We start from the raw sequence: 14418 nt of genomic DNA, 5'->3' as shown, positions 1-14418 counted from the left end.
TCACTAACAATTTTTTTGGGTTTACAAAATATATTGTAATATGTTTCTATTTTAAATTTAATTTTACAACAATAAATATTATTTCACTTTATTTTGTGGCACTTTTAAGTTTTATTAAGGATATCACAAATATAGACTCTGTAACTAAAGTGTTGGTATACAAGGGTGGCTGTGAGTGTGTGGCACATGATGTCACTGGTGTGAAAGTGAAAAGGTCAGTGCCGGGCACTGCTATTTATCTGAGACCGTAGATACAAACAAAAATTTAGAATACTTTGTTATTGAATATCTTAAGAATACTTTTGCTTTGATTTTGACTCCTTTGATGCATTTTGCTGAGTATTCTGTCTGTTGTGAAGATTATGACTTCACAGTTATGAAGTTTGGCTGGTAATTTTGAAAATATCTCATCTTCTGGTCCCTTATTTCTTACCCTGCCACAGTATATTCTTAGCAGAACATACCTTCTGTAGTGCTGAATACAATTTCTACACTTATCAGATAGTAGTTTACCTCACTCTTCTTGAGCAACCTGTGCCAGTTCTCTCAGGTTTGATGGATGCCCAACAGTGAGTTTCAGCTGTCTACAAAAGATGTTTAATGGGATTCTGATCAGAATTGATAGCAGGCTACTTCAGAACATACCAATGTATTCTTCTGATCCATTCCTGGGAGCTTATAGAGGAATGTTGCAACATCACTATCCTGCCAGAGGACTAATGACCTGTGAATGAGACAACTGGGCTGTACGTTTTGCTGTAAAATGTACAGTATTCTGATGTCATTGTGCCCTGCACAGATTGAAGACACAGTGCCAGAGCCAACAAAGCAACTCCAAAACATTACTGAGCCTCCTTCATGATTCGCTGTATAGATGGTGTTCTTTTCTTTAAAAGTGTTAATTTTTTCAGGTGAACATTGTGATTTACCAAAAAACTCTAATTTTGTTTTGTTTCTCCAAAGAACAGGATTGTGACTTGTCAACATGCATTTTGACAAATTCCAGTTGGGCTTTTCTGTGCTTGTGTCTCTTTATCTGGGTATTTTACCATGGGACAAATTTTCATCAGGACAACAAAAGATGATACAACTTAGGAACTGTTGCAGCTTCAGCTTGAAGTGAGCTTGGATTTGTATTGAAGTTTTCCTTGGTTATTTCTCCACTATTTGAACAATCTGTCTCTTTAATCTTGTGTCAATTTTTCTTTTCTTGTCACATTCAGGAATGTAGGCCACAGTCTCATGAGCCTTAAATGTCATGATAATATTAGAAACAGTGGTTGCAGGAACATCAGGGTCTTTGGAAATGTTCTTGTAGCCTTTATGCTGGCCTGCTTGGCTCAAACATTTTTTCATACTTTCTCCGACAACTCACTGCCTTTCCTTCTCTTTTCCATGTTTAACATGATAGATGCAGTGATATACAGTACATGAGCTGAGGGAGAACATCTTTCCATTTTAACAGGCTGAATGAGTGACTGTAAGCCTAGAAACAGCTATAACACTAACTGAAAACAATTACTCATCTTGAAGTGTCACTACAAACATTTCTTATTATTTGTAAATTATTGGAAAATATCTGCCCATTTTGGAATTTATACCATGAATTTAGCCCTTTTCACAGCTTTTATTTGAATTGTTCCTCTGCATACCAATGAAATGTATGAATGCCAAAAGATTTTTTAATTGTAATACTTTTTATGAGGAAATGTATTTTATCTGAATAAAATACAAGGGTATTAATATTTTCAGCCTAGTATGTAATGTGCATGAAACCCAAGTTAAATATGGAAATAAACAAAATATTTTAACTAGGGCATAATAACTGAATTTTCCTGACTTGACTAAGAGTAAGTTGGCTCATTATTTACATTCTTTATAGACCGGTGAAGCCAGATCAGAGGGGGAACTGGAAGCTAAAATGCAGATAAGATGGATTTTCCATTAAGATGACATATTATAACAGACTTGGAATCTTAAAAAAAAAAAAAAAAAAAAAAAAAAAGCAAAACTAGAAGTTGTAAGCAGTTCCCTAGGCTCCAAGCAGAAAGCCCTTAAATAAAGTCTGTAAAAGTAAATTCCATAAAAGATGCCATATAAAACATTTATTAAATCATTTTATATATAATATATATATAAGGTCCACATTCTGTGTACATAATGCATCTGATACGGAAAAATGGTAAATGGTTATTTCCATGCAGAACAGGGAATAAGGTTAAAGATACTATGTTTTGGATATATAGCCTTCATCAGCAGGTAACATATATAGGGCAGATGAAAGAAGAAAAGGCAAGAATAAGTGAGAAAAAAGCTACCATTAGAGAAGATGAAGGAAGAGATTAAAATATTAGAAATATGTGATCCCAAACTAATAATGAGCCTAGCGCCTCCTGCTTTTCTTTAAAAAGTAACTTTAAAGTCCTGTGAAAGAACACAAACAGAGAGATTAGCATGGCTGTGATCAAGGGGTGCAAGTGTCCTACAATAGATTTTGTACTTTTAAGAGATCAAAAGTGCTCTCTGGAACGGTCTCACTGTGTTACCTATACAGATGGCAGAACACTTCTTACAAGAAATGAAGTAAATACATTTTTTAGACTGGCAAGAGGCATGTTGTTTAAATATTAAATTTATCAGAGGGCTCAGATAAAAGAAAGATACAGTGATGTCTTTGCAAATGATACAGCGCCTTCTGTTACAGCTCAAAATACCTTGTGAGGAATGTGGCTGTCCTCTGTGAAATGAGCAGCGGAAAGTACAAAGTAACTAGATATTTACAGTGTGTATTTTTTAACTCCATATCCTTGATTTACTGTATTGGGAATGTACTATCATATATTATCCCAGTCTCCACGGGAACTGTTTAACATCATTCCCTAGGTTGGTTGCATTGGGATTGTACTTTCAAAAGATACCTCAATTGTAACCGTTACTACACTGCTGCTGTGGGGTTAATTTTGTTCTGTATGTACTCCATCTCTCTTGGCATGTTAGAGGAAAAGGACTTTGTGAAGTGTTGTCTGTCTCACTCAGGGAGGCATAATGAGGGTGGGGAGGAAGTGTTGGAGAGGGGAAGAGAGAAAGTTTTGCTATTTTTTATTTATCCTTTTTACCCCAATAACTGTTAGTACCAACACAATAATAGGCTTCATAGCCATATCACCTTGCAATAATGTGAGATCCAGGTCAAAGCCATCATATGTAACAATGTACTACTGTACCTTAAGAATACAACATGTCAAAAAAGTTTAGAACCAATATTTTTATGTCCAAACAGTGGACTTTGTCAGCTGGAATGTCAAAGGTCTCAGTCATGAATTAAAGAGAAAGTATTTACTCTCTTAACAGGTTTAAATGGCAAGATAGTATTTTTACAAGAGATTTACATAATAAGTAAGGGCCAGCAAAATTAATTATTTTCAGGAGATAAATTCATTCTCAGAGGTCTCTTAAGGAATACTCTAGACAACTCTGAAGGCATTTTTAAGAGGACAGATTATTTCATATCTTTCTCACAAAAATAAATTGGAAACCAAGAAGGTGTCTGAGTTAATCAGCGAAATTACCAGAACAGATCTAGAATACGCCAGGCATCCAAATGAGGCACTTTATACGAAAAAACATCTTTTGCAATCAGAAGTTAACTTCTTGACTACTAAAGAAATGGAACAGATCCTTTTTAAATTGCAACATCATTACTATGAACATGAAAAGAAGGCAAATAAGATTATAGCTCAACAAATCCACAAGCAGGAAAGCTACAATGCAATAGAAGCAGTTACCAACACAGAGAGAGATAAAATCAATGACCATAAAAATATAACCCATACATTTAGAGAGTACTATAAGACCTTATTTACCACTGAGTCTACAGAATATAAGACACAATATAATGAGTTCTTTGACACATTACAGATACCACGGCCAGGTGTACTATATGGACAAACATTTGTGAAACCAAATGGGTCGTTCTGAAGAGCTCAGTGACTTCAAGCGTGGTACTGCGTAGGATGCCACCTTTGCAATAAGACAGTTCGTGAAATTTCATCCCTTCTAAATATTCAATTGTCAGCTTTAAGTGGTATTATTGGAAAGTGGAAGCATTTAGGAAAAGCAGCAACTCAGCCACGAAGCAGAAGACCACGTAAAGTCACAGAGTGGGGTCAATGACTGCTAAGGTGCATGGTGTGATAAAGTTTCCAACACTCTGTGGATTCCATAGCTAACCAGTTCCAGACTTCCACTGGCATTAACTGTGTGGCAGGAGCTTCATGGAATGGGTTTCCATGGCTGAGCAGCTGCATGTAAGCCTCATGTCACCAAGTCCAATGCCAAGCATCAGATGGAGTGGTGTAAAGTACACCGACACTGGACTGTAGAATAGTGGAAACATCTTCTATGGAGTGACACATCGAGCTTCTTTGTTTGACAGTGAGGATGAGTCTGGGTTTAGCGGATACTGGGAGAACATTACCTGCTTGACTGCATTGTGCCAACTGTGAGGTTTGGTGAAGGAGGGATAATGGGGTAGGGCTGTTTGTCAGGGTTTGGACCAGGCCCCTTACTACCATTGAAGGGCAATCTTAACGCTTCCGCATACCAAGACATTTTGGTCCATGCTTTGCTTCCAACTTTGTGTAAACAGTTTGAGGAAGGCTCTTTTCTATTCCAGCCTGACTGTGCACAAAGCAAGGTCCATAAAGACATGGTTGCATGAGTTCCATGTGGAAGAATTTGACAGATCAACACAGAGTCCTTAACTCAACCCCATCGAACACCTTTGGGACGAACTGGAACGGAGATTGCAAGCCAGGCCTTCTCGTCCAACATCAGTGCCTAACCTCATAAATGCTCCACAGAATGAATGGGTACAAATCCCTAGAGCAACATTCCAAAATGTTGTGGAAAGTATTCCAAGAAGAGTGGAAACTGTTATAGATGCAAAGGGGGGATAAACTCCATATTAAAATCCCTGTTGTTGTAATGGTCAGGCATCTCAATACTTTTGTCCATATAGTGTACTCAGTGCTATAGAACTGGATAAACCTCTGACACTGTCAGAATTACTAGACGCTGTAAACTCACTTCAGAGTGGGAAAGCAGCACAACCTGATCGGTACCCAGTGGAATTTTATAAAAAATATTCAAATAAGTTACCCCCACTTTTATTAGCAACGTTTCTAGAAGCAAAGCCAAGTATTAATTTATGTCTTTTTTTCAATGCGCATCATATAGCCCAATCTCACTCCTGAATGATTCTCTCCAAGGCTCTAGTTAGAAGGACTGGGAAAGTGCTTCCTTCTATAATATCACAAGACCAAACTGGATTTATTAAAGGCAGACATTTAACTTCTAATCTTCAACGTTTGTTTAATATAATATTTTCACCCATTAAATCTAACACACCTGAGATCTTACTATCTTTGAATGCAGAAAAAGCATTTCACAAGATTGAACTGGAAAACCTATTCACCACATTGTACAAATTTGGGTTTGGTCCAAACATATGTGCATGGATCAAATTACTATACATTAATCAAGAAGCTTCAGTTCTTATTAACTTTATTTCAGACTACTTCAAACTAGAACACAGTACTCAACAAGGATGTCCCCTGTTGACAATGCCCTTTGTAATCCCCATTGAGCCATTGGATGTTTACTTTCAAAATGTATCAGAGATAAAGGGGATTTTCAGAGAAGGACTTGAACAGAAAATATCACTATATGGAGATGATATGGTGCTTTTTATATCTGACCCACAAATTTATGTACCAGTGCTCTTAAAAGCACTAGCAGATTTTCAAAAGATATCTGGACTCAAAATTAATTTGAATAAAAGTGTCCTTTTTCCAGTGAACTCTCTACCACACAATACTGGACTGGACACTTTCCCATTTATCTTAGCAGGTCAGTTTAAATATCTAGGGGTAAATATCACAAGTAAATATAAAGCTCTTTTTCAACAAAACGTTTGTCTGCATGAAAAATATTAAAAAAGATGTGAATAGATTGTCCACCCTCTATCTCACATTAGCAGAGACAATCAACACTGTCAGGGTGAACATCCTTCTCAAGCTTCTTTACTATTTCAAAGCATCCCCATATACATTAACAAATCTTTTTTAAGAAATTAGAGTCAATCATAACCTCATTTATTTGGAATCTGAAACATCCACAGATCCAAAGGGCGATTCTACAATGAACTAAAGTGGAAGTGGTCGAGGCAATACCTAACTTTCAATTTTATTACTGGATGGCAAATACACAGGCCATTAATTACCTGGACATTAACACAAACTGATGAACATACATAAGTCTGGTCCACAATGCAATAAAAACCTTGCAGTATTTCTTTATATTTCCTGCTCTGTGATCCAGCAAATACAATCTATTGTCAATATACTAATAATCTAATTGCCCTTCTTTTAATCAGAATATGGAACCAATGTAGGAAGCACTTTAAGACAGAGAAGCTCTTATCTGTTGCACCTCTACATGACAACCACTCTTTTCCACTTCTCAAACATATACAGTATTTAATGCTTGGAAAATGTCTGGGATTAAAACTTTTAGAGACTTATACATCAATACTGATTTTGTATCCTACGAGCAATTAAGTTTCAAATTGAACTTCTCATCAACACAATTATTCCACTATTTTCAGCTAATAATTTGCTACACGGGAACCTGCCCAATCTCCCTCACCTTCCACCCATTTGTATTCCAAAAGAAATACTGATCAGTCTTGAAGACATGGATGGCATGTTCAAAATTTATAAAAACAAAAACTTTTTAAAATCCCTTGCTTTCAAAGATCGCAGGACACAATTATTAAAGGATCTTTCACTTAGCTTTTCAGGAAGGCAGCCACGTACAGAATACACTCTAGCTCCATATGCACAAAGCGCTCAATTATTCAGCTTGAAATCTTCTATCGTGTGCATTTATCTCAATTAAAACAATCCAAAAAGTTTCCAGGGCAAGAGTCAACCTGTGAATGCTGCAATCTACCTTCAGTCTCAATGGGTCACATGTTTTGGGTGTACACCAAATTAAGGCTGTTTTGGACGGAAATCTTTGAATGCCTATCAGAGAGCCTCGGTGTCACAATCCCTCCTAACACATTCACAGCTGTGTTTGGCATGCTCCCAGATGGGCTTAAAGTGGAGAAGGACAAACAAATCGTAATTGCCTTTACCTTACCTTGCCTTTACATAGACTTATCTTGATCAACTGGAAGAATCCCAACCCACCACTTTTAAGTCAGTGAGTAACTGATATCCAATATTATTTGAAATTGGGAAAAAAAAATAATTCACACTCAGAGAATCTGTTCAAAACGTTTTTAAAGTATGACAGGATCTAATCAATAACATTTTAGAATAAGCTTCTATAATCAGGGAAAAATATACTCTCTGTTGTCTGGCACTCCTCTCTTTCGTTTGGGTGGAGGATGAAATTTTGTTTTGTTAAGTTTGATTTGATTGTTTAGATTGTTATTTGCTTTTAATTAATATCAATTAAAAAAATACTGCCATCACATAGTTGAAGAACATGTAGAGGAGCATAATCTCCTATGAAACGAGAGACTGCTCTGTCCTCTTATATAAAGTAGTTCCTCTGTGTTACTAGACCAGTCCAGCCTGTTATCGATATGGACCCCAAAATAAATGCACCAAGAGAACATCTCCACATCCACTCCCTGAATAGTTACTGACAATAGAGGCTTCTTGGTTTTGTAAAAGTCAATAACCAGTTCCTTGGTTTTGCTCTGTCTCATCCACCTTATCAATCAACCCCACAAGTGCAGAATCATCTGAGAATATCTGCAAATGATAAAACCTGCTTTTATATGTATAGTATGAGACATACAGGATGAGCAGAAAAGTTAACAAGACTGTTCTTTGTAGTGCTCCAGTGTTCCTCAAATTTACTTCAGAGAAACAGTCCTCGAACATCACAAATTGTGGTCTAGAGGACAGACAATTCAGCATCTAGGACACCATAGGCAAGGCATTCTGCATATCACTTAACAAACCCCTTAAAAGGGATGGCTAGATGAAGAAATTAAAAACCATGATCCTCAGAAGAATTATACTTGGAAAAATTTAATCTAATTCAACATGTAAAATATACTGAAATTCTACATATATTTGTGTCATATGTTTAACTTTGGGACATTATTCTGATTTCATAATTAAACAGAAATCAAATGATAAATTGCTTTTCAAAATGAAATGCAATTATCTTGCAAATCTGAAACACAATACAAAAGTGAATTGTATTTCAATTCATGTTCATTAGAAAAATACACTCATTACATATCACTTATTGTCGGTTTTAAGTACATGGTTTTTCTTTCAATGGCTATGAGTTAATTGTGCCAAAACTTACAGAAATCAAATGACTGATTGTTGTCAAGAGGTGGGGCAATTGGCATCAACAGCAGTAACAAAAGGCATTCCAAGGAAATGGGAAGAGGTGCAATTCTCGTCTTGCTTAAAAAGGTTTCTCTTACTTTAATTAGTCTCATGTTATTTAATGCAATTAAATTGTTGAGTCGTGGCTACTTATCTGCATTATCATTCTAAATAGTGAAAACTGCAGACATTTCTCAGAGTTAAAGCAATCAATGAGCTTGGATTCTTCGTATCTTTTTATTCTCTCTCTTTGTGAGAACATATTATATCCATTTTTATTTGTTTTTATTCATCTACACTTTGCTAAACATTTGATGGATACTGATGCTGAAAAGAGGTTAAAATTGATACAAGTGATGTTACTGGCCTGCTTGGGCAAGCCATAGAGGCTCTTGAGTAGCAGTAGGGCAATGTGAGCAAGCTAGTCTTTTTGCTAATAATGCCGTACAGAGTAAGAGATTGCATTTACTCATTTTAGATCATGTACTTTTTGACAGCTTGAGAAACAGTTATGTTTGAAACTTCGGTTACCCTTAATGTTGACGCCCCTTTGCCACACCACAATTCTAACTGGTTTTCTGATTTAATTTAATTTTGGCTTGATTATGAAAAAAAGTAATGAACTCCATTATATGGTATATTAAAAAGAGAGAATGATTTAATTGAGATATTTTAAATTATAAGACAAAATGACCTACACAACATGAATATGTATTGTAATTCAATTTAAATTATATAAGTGTGATTATATTTAATGTTTACACAGATAACCCTTCATATTAACCAGAACAAAATCACAATTCTAGGAGAGGATTTTATATTATGTTAATTCCACAGTGAAAAATAAATGCCAAAAAACAATGCTTGTCCTTTAAAAAAATTTTATTTTTGCTAGAAGAACATATGTTTTTATTCTACAAAAAGGCAAACCAGTGTGGTTAAGTGGTTAAAGCATTGGACCCCAAACCCTGCAACTATAGATTGAATTTCTGCTACTTACACTGTGTGAACATGAGTAAGTCACTTTATCTGTTTGTGCTCCCAAAGGAAAAACCAAAAGAAATGTAACATATTTTATCTTGAATGTTGAAATTCACTATTGATAAAGGCAATTAAAGCATGCATTCTCCATATTAATTGCAAACACATTAATCATCCAAACCACTTTGGGAGAAATTGCATTGATTTCTACAGAGCACTATTTATCAGAATTACACAGCAATGCAAATTTCCATACCGGATCGGTCGAGCCCTGGGTTAACAACGACCGCCACCAGTACTGTTAGCCAACAGGGTGCTGGCGGAAATTGGGCTACTGCTGGCCAAAGAAGAAGAAGGAGAAGAAGAGGGAGGAGATGTGTCCGGAGGCAGTAGGAGAGGAGGAAAGTAAAGAGTGGAGTGGAGTGGAACGGAGGGTAGGCAGTGTTGGCAGTATGACTCGCAAGGGGAGAGAGTTAGCAGATATGATGGAGAGAAGGAAGGTTGATATATTGTGCGTGCAAGAGACCAAATGGAAGGGGAGTAAGGCCAAGTGCATTGAAGGTGGATTCAAATTGTTCTGTCATGGTGTGGATGGGAGGAGAAATGGGATAGGAGTTATTCTGAAGGAACAGTATGTCAAGAGTGTTTTGGAGGTGAAAAGAGTGTCAGACAGAGTGATGATTATGAAGCTGGAAATTGGAGGTGTGATGATGAATGTTGTTAGTGCATATGCACCACAAGTTGGGTGTGCAATGGGTGAGAAAGAAGATTTTTGGAGTGAGTTGGATGAAGTGATAAACAGTGTACCTAAGGAACAGGAAGTGGTGATTGGAGCGGATTTTAATTGGCATGTTGGTGAAGGGAACACTGGAGACGAGGAGGTGATGGGTAGGTATGGTGTGAACGAGAGGAATGAAGAAGGTCACAGGATAGTGGATTTTGCCAAAAGGATGGACATGGCTGTGATGTATACGTATTTTAAGAATAGGGAGGAACATAGGGTTATGTACAAGAGTGGAGGAAGATGCACACAGGTAAATTACATCCTATGCAGAAGAGTTGATCTGAAGGAGATTGAAGACTGCAAAGTGGTGGCAGGGGAAAGTGTAGTTAAGCAGCATAGGATGGTGGTCTATAGGATGACGCTGGAGATCAAGAAGAGGAAGAGAGTGAGGGCAGAGCCAAGGATCAAATGGTGGAAGTTGAAAAAGGAAGACTGCAAGGTTGAGTTTAGGGAGGAGGTGAGACAGGCACTGGGTGGCAGTGAAGAGTTACCAGACAGCTGGGAAACTACAGCAGATGTAGTAAGGGTGACAGCAAGAAGGGTGCTTGACATGACATCTGGAATGAGGGAGGAGGAAAAGGAAACCTGGTGGTGGAAATGAGGAAATACAGGAGAGTATACAGAGGAAGAGGATGGCAAAGAAGAAGTGGAATAGTCAGAGAGATGCAGAAAGTAGACAAGAGTACAAGGAGATAAGGCGCAAGGTGAAGAGAGAGGTGGCAATGGCTAAAGAAAAGGCGTATGATGAGTTGTATGAGAGGTTGGACACTAAGAAGGGAGAAAAGGACTTGTACCGATTGGCTAGACAGAGGCACTGAGCTGGGAAAGATATGCAGCAGGTTAGGGTGATAAAGAATAAAGATAGAAACGTACTCACAAGCGAGGAGAGTGTGTTGAGCAGATGGAAAGAGTACTTTGAGAGGCTGATGAATGAAGAGAACTAGAGAGAGAAGAGGTTGGATGATGTGGAGATAGTGAATCAGGAAGTGCAACGGATTAGCAAGGAGGAAGTAAGGACAGCTATGAAGAGGATGAAAATGGAAAGGCCGTTGGTCCAGATTACATACCTATGAAAGCATGGAGGTGTTTAGGAGAGATGGCAGTGGAGTTTTTAATCAGATTGTTTAATGGAATCTTGGAAAGTGAGAGGATGCCAGAGGGGTGGAGAAAAAGTGTACTGGTGCCGATATTTAAGAATAAGGGGGATGTGCAGGACTGCAGTAACTATAGGGGAATAAAATTGATGAGCCACAGCATGAAGTTATGGGAAAGAGTAGTGGAAGCTAGGTTAAGAAGTGAGGTGATGATTAGTGAGCAGCAGTATGGTTTCATGCCAAGAAAGAGCACCACAGATGCAATGTTTGCTCTGAGGATGTTGATGGAGAAGTTTAGAGAAGGCCAGAAGGAGATGCATTATGTCTTTGTGCACCTGGAGAAAGCATATGACAGGGTGACTGAGAGGAGTTGTGGTATTGTATGAGGAAGTCGGGAGTGGCAGAGAAGTACGTAAGGATATGTACGAGGGAAGTGTGACTGTGGTGAGGTCTGCGGTAGGTGTAACGGATGCTTCCAAGTTGGAGGTGGGATTACATCAGGGATCAGTTCTGAGCCATTTCTTATTTGCAATTGTGATGGACAGGTTGATAGACGAGATTAGACAGGAGTTCCTGTGGACTATGATGTTTACTGATGACATTGTGATCTGTAGCGATAGTAGGGAGCAGGTTGAGGAGACCCTGGAGACTTGGAGATATGCTCTACAGAAGAGAGGAATGAAGGTCAGTAGGAACAAGACAGAATACATGTGTGTAAATGAGAGGGAGGTCAGTGAAATGGTGAGGATGCAGGGAGTAGAGTTGGCGAAGGTGGATGAGTTTAAATACTTGGGATCAAAGTACAAAGTAATGGGGATTGTGGAAGAGAGGTGAAAAAGAGTGTGCAGGCAGAGTGGAATGGGTGGAGAAGAGTGTCAGGAGTAATTTGTGACAGATGGGTATCAGCAAGAGTGAAAGGGAAGGTCTACAGGACGGTAGTGAGACAAGCTATGTTATATGGGTTGGAGACGGTGGCACTGACCAGAAAGCAGGAGATAGAGCTGGAGGTGGCAGAGTTAAAGAAGCTAAGATTTGCACTGGGTGTAACGAGGATGGATAGGATTAGAAATGAGGGCATTAGAGGGTCAGCTCAAGTTGGACGATTGGGAGACAAAGTCAGAGAGGCGAGATTGTGTTGGTTTGGACATGTGCAGAGGAGAGATGCTGAGTATATTGGGAAAAGGATGCCAAGGATAGTGCTGCCAGGTAAGAGGAAAAGAGGAAGGCCTAAACGAAGGTTAATGGATGTGGTGAGAGAGGACATGCAGGTGATGGGTGCAACAGAACAAGATGCAGAGGACAGAAAGATATGGAAGAAGATGATTTGCTGTGGCGACCCCTAACAGGAGCAGCCAAAAGAAGAAGAAGAAGAAGATGTGCTATGTAAAACAAAAAAGTCATATTACGATCTAATAAATTACATACGTGCCAGTTTGCCTTTATAGAACCCACTCACTAATATCAATTTTATTCTGTGTACAATATCTTTATTCTGAACTGCATGCTAAGAGTGTTATGTGCTAATACATCTCATTTAAATGACAGCTAGAGTGTATTAATGTAAATAGGGAGCACTAACATCCATTCCATCTCTGCATGGTTCTAGGCTTGCACCTGATGCTGCTGAGATAGGCTCTGGTCTCATGTTGCCATGTAATATAAAAAAGGTTTACAAAATTGATAGTGTTTCTATTTTCTTTAATATGATTCATTCAAATATTGACAGATCCCTCTTTCTATTTGTTTAAAATATTACATATTTTTCATCCAACCACCCATCCATTTTTTAACCACCTAATCTTTAACGGGTAGTTGGGAGACTGTGCCAACACTGGAATTATTGGGCACAAGGGATAACCAACCCTGGGCAGTATGCTAATTCATTTTAGGGTTCACTAAACCACACTGGGCCAATATTGGGTTGTTAATTAACCTGACCTACATATCTTTGGGATGCAGGATGAAAACAGAATATGGAAATTTAAACTTTTCTGTTTTATTTTGGGTGGCAAAATTTCTCTTCTGTTTGAGTATTTTTAAACTACAATCCTTATTCAATAACATTTAACCTAATTTATGAATGAAATCTCATAAACATGTATTCTAGTAAATTACCATCTTTTCATAATTTTCGGCATTGAAATGCAACTAAGAGGGTTTTGAGAAAGCATACGTAAAACAGGTCTGCAAAGTTAAACTAATAGGAAATTGTTTTAATTGTGTGAACTAGATTATTTCCATCATGTCACATTTAGATAAAAAAAAATTGGAAAGAAATTCCAATAACATTTAAAAACATACACAATTTATTCATGCAAACAATATTGTTCTAAATTAATATAACATACAATTATTTAATCTAATATTTTTAACATATATGTAAACAAAACCATAATACTGTACATAATACACTGACTTACATATTAACTTCTCATGTTTATATCACTTCTTAGTTTTTTGACCCAAAACTTTGCTTGGTGGCACATCATTTGAGCACTTTTTCTGAGACGTCCCTATGAATCACCCTGCAGTTTTTCACTATCATAATATCCCAACATCCCTAGTACCTTCTTTCCATGCTCTTGATATCTTGCAGGAATCTTTCACCCTGATCTTCACTCACTGCTCCAAGATTATCAAGAAAGAAATCCAAACGCAAATCCAAAATGTGAACTTTGTGACTCATGTTGCCACCCAGACCCTTAAGCTTAAATAATTGTTTTTATATAATTTGGATCTTTATCGTTACCTGAAAACGTAAGCCTCTTCTTGCAGACTGTTTATCACACCATCAACATTTGCATCAGAAATCAGTTAACTAATATCAGGTCAGGCACAAAATGCCCTCTTTCAATGTAGCTTTAGACAAACCCAGAAACTTTTTTGCACAAATACATAAAAAAGACTCCATCTTTTGATAGACAAACTGTTTTTATTAAACCAAGCTTAACACAAAGCAGTGTCAGATAATGTTTTTGGTGCTAAGCTGTAGCTTTTTTTCTAGCTGTCCATTCCTTATGAAACCAATGTAAATTATTGGCTCTGCTGTCCCACTCACAGAGAAAACATAGGAATTTTGAATGCCTTGACTGCATGAGCCCCAGTTAAGATAACACAATACTTTCAGGTCCTAAAC

The sequence above is a fragment of the Polypterus senegalus genome, chromosome 1 (genome assembly GCF_016835505.1).
Source record: "Polypterus senegalus isolate Bchr_013 chromosome 1, ASM1683550v1, whole genome shotgun sequence".
NCBI classification, from domain to species: Eukaryota; Metazoa; Chordata; class Cladistia; order Polypteriformes; family Polypteridae; genus Polypterus; species Polypterus senegalus.
This window is presented reverse-complemented; position numbering follows the sequence as displayed.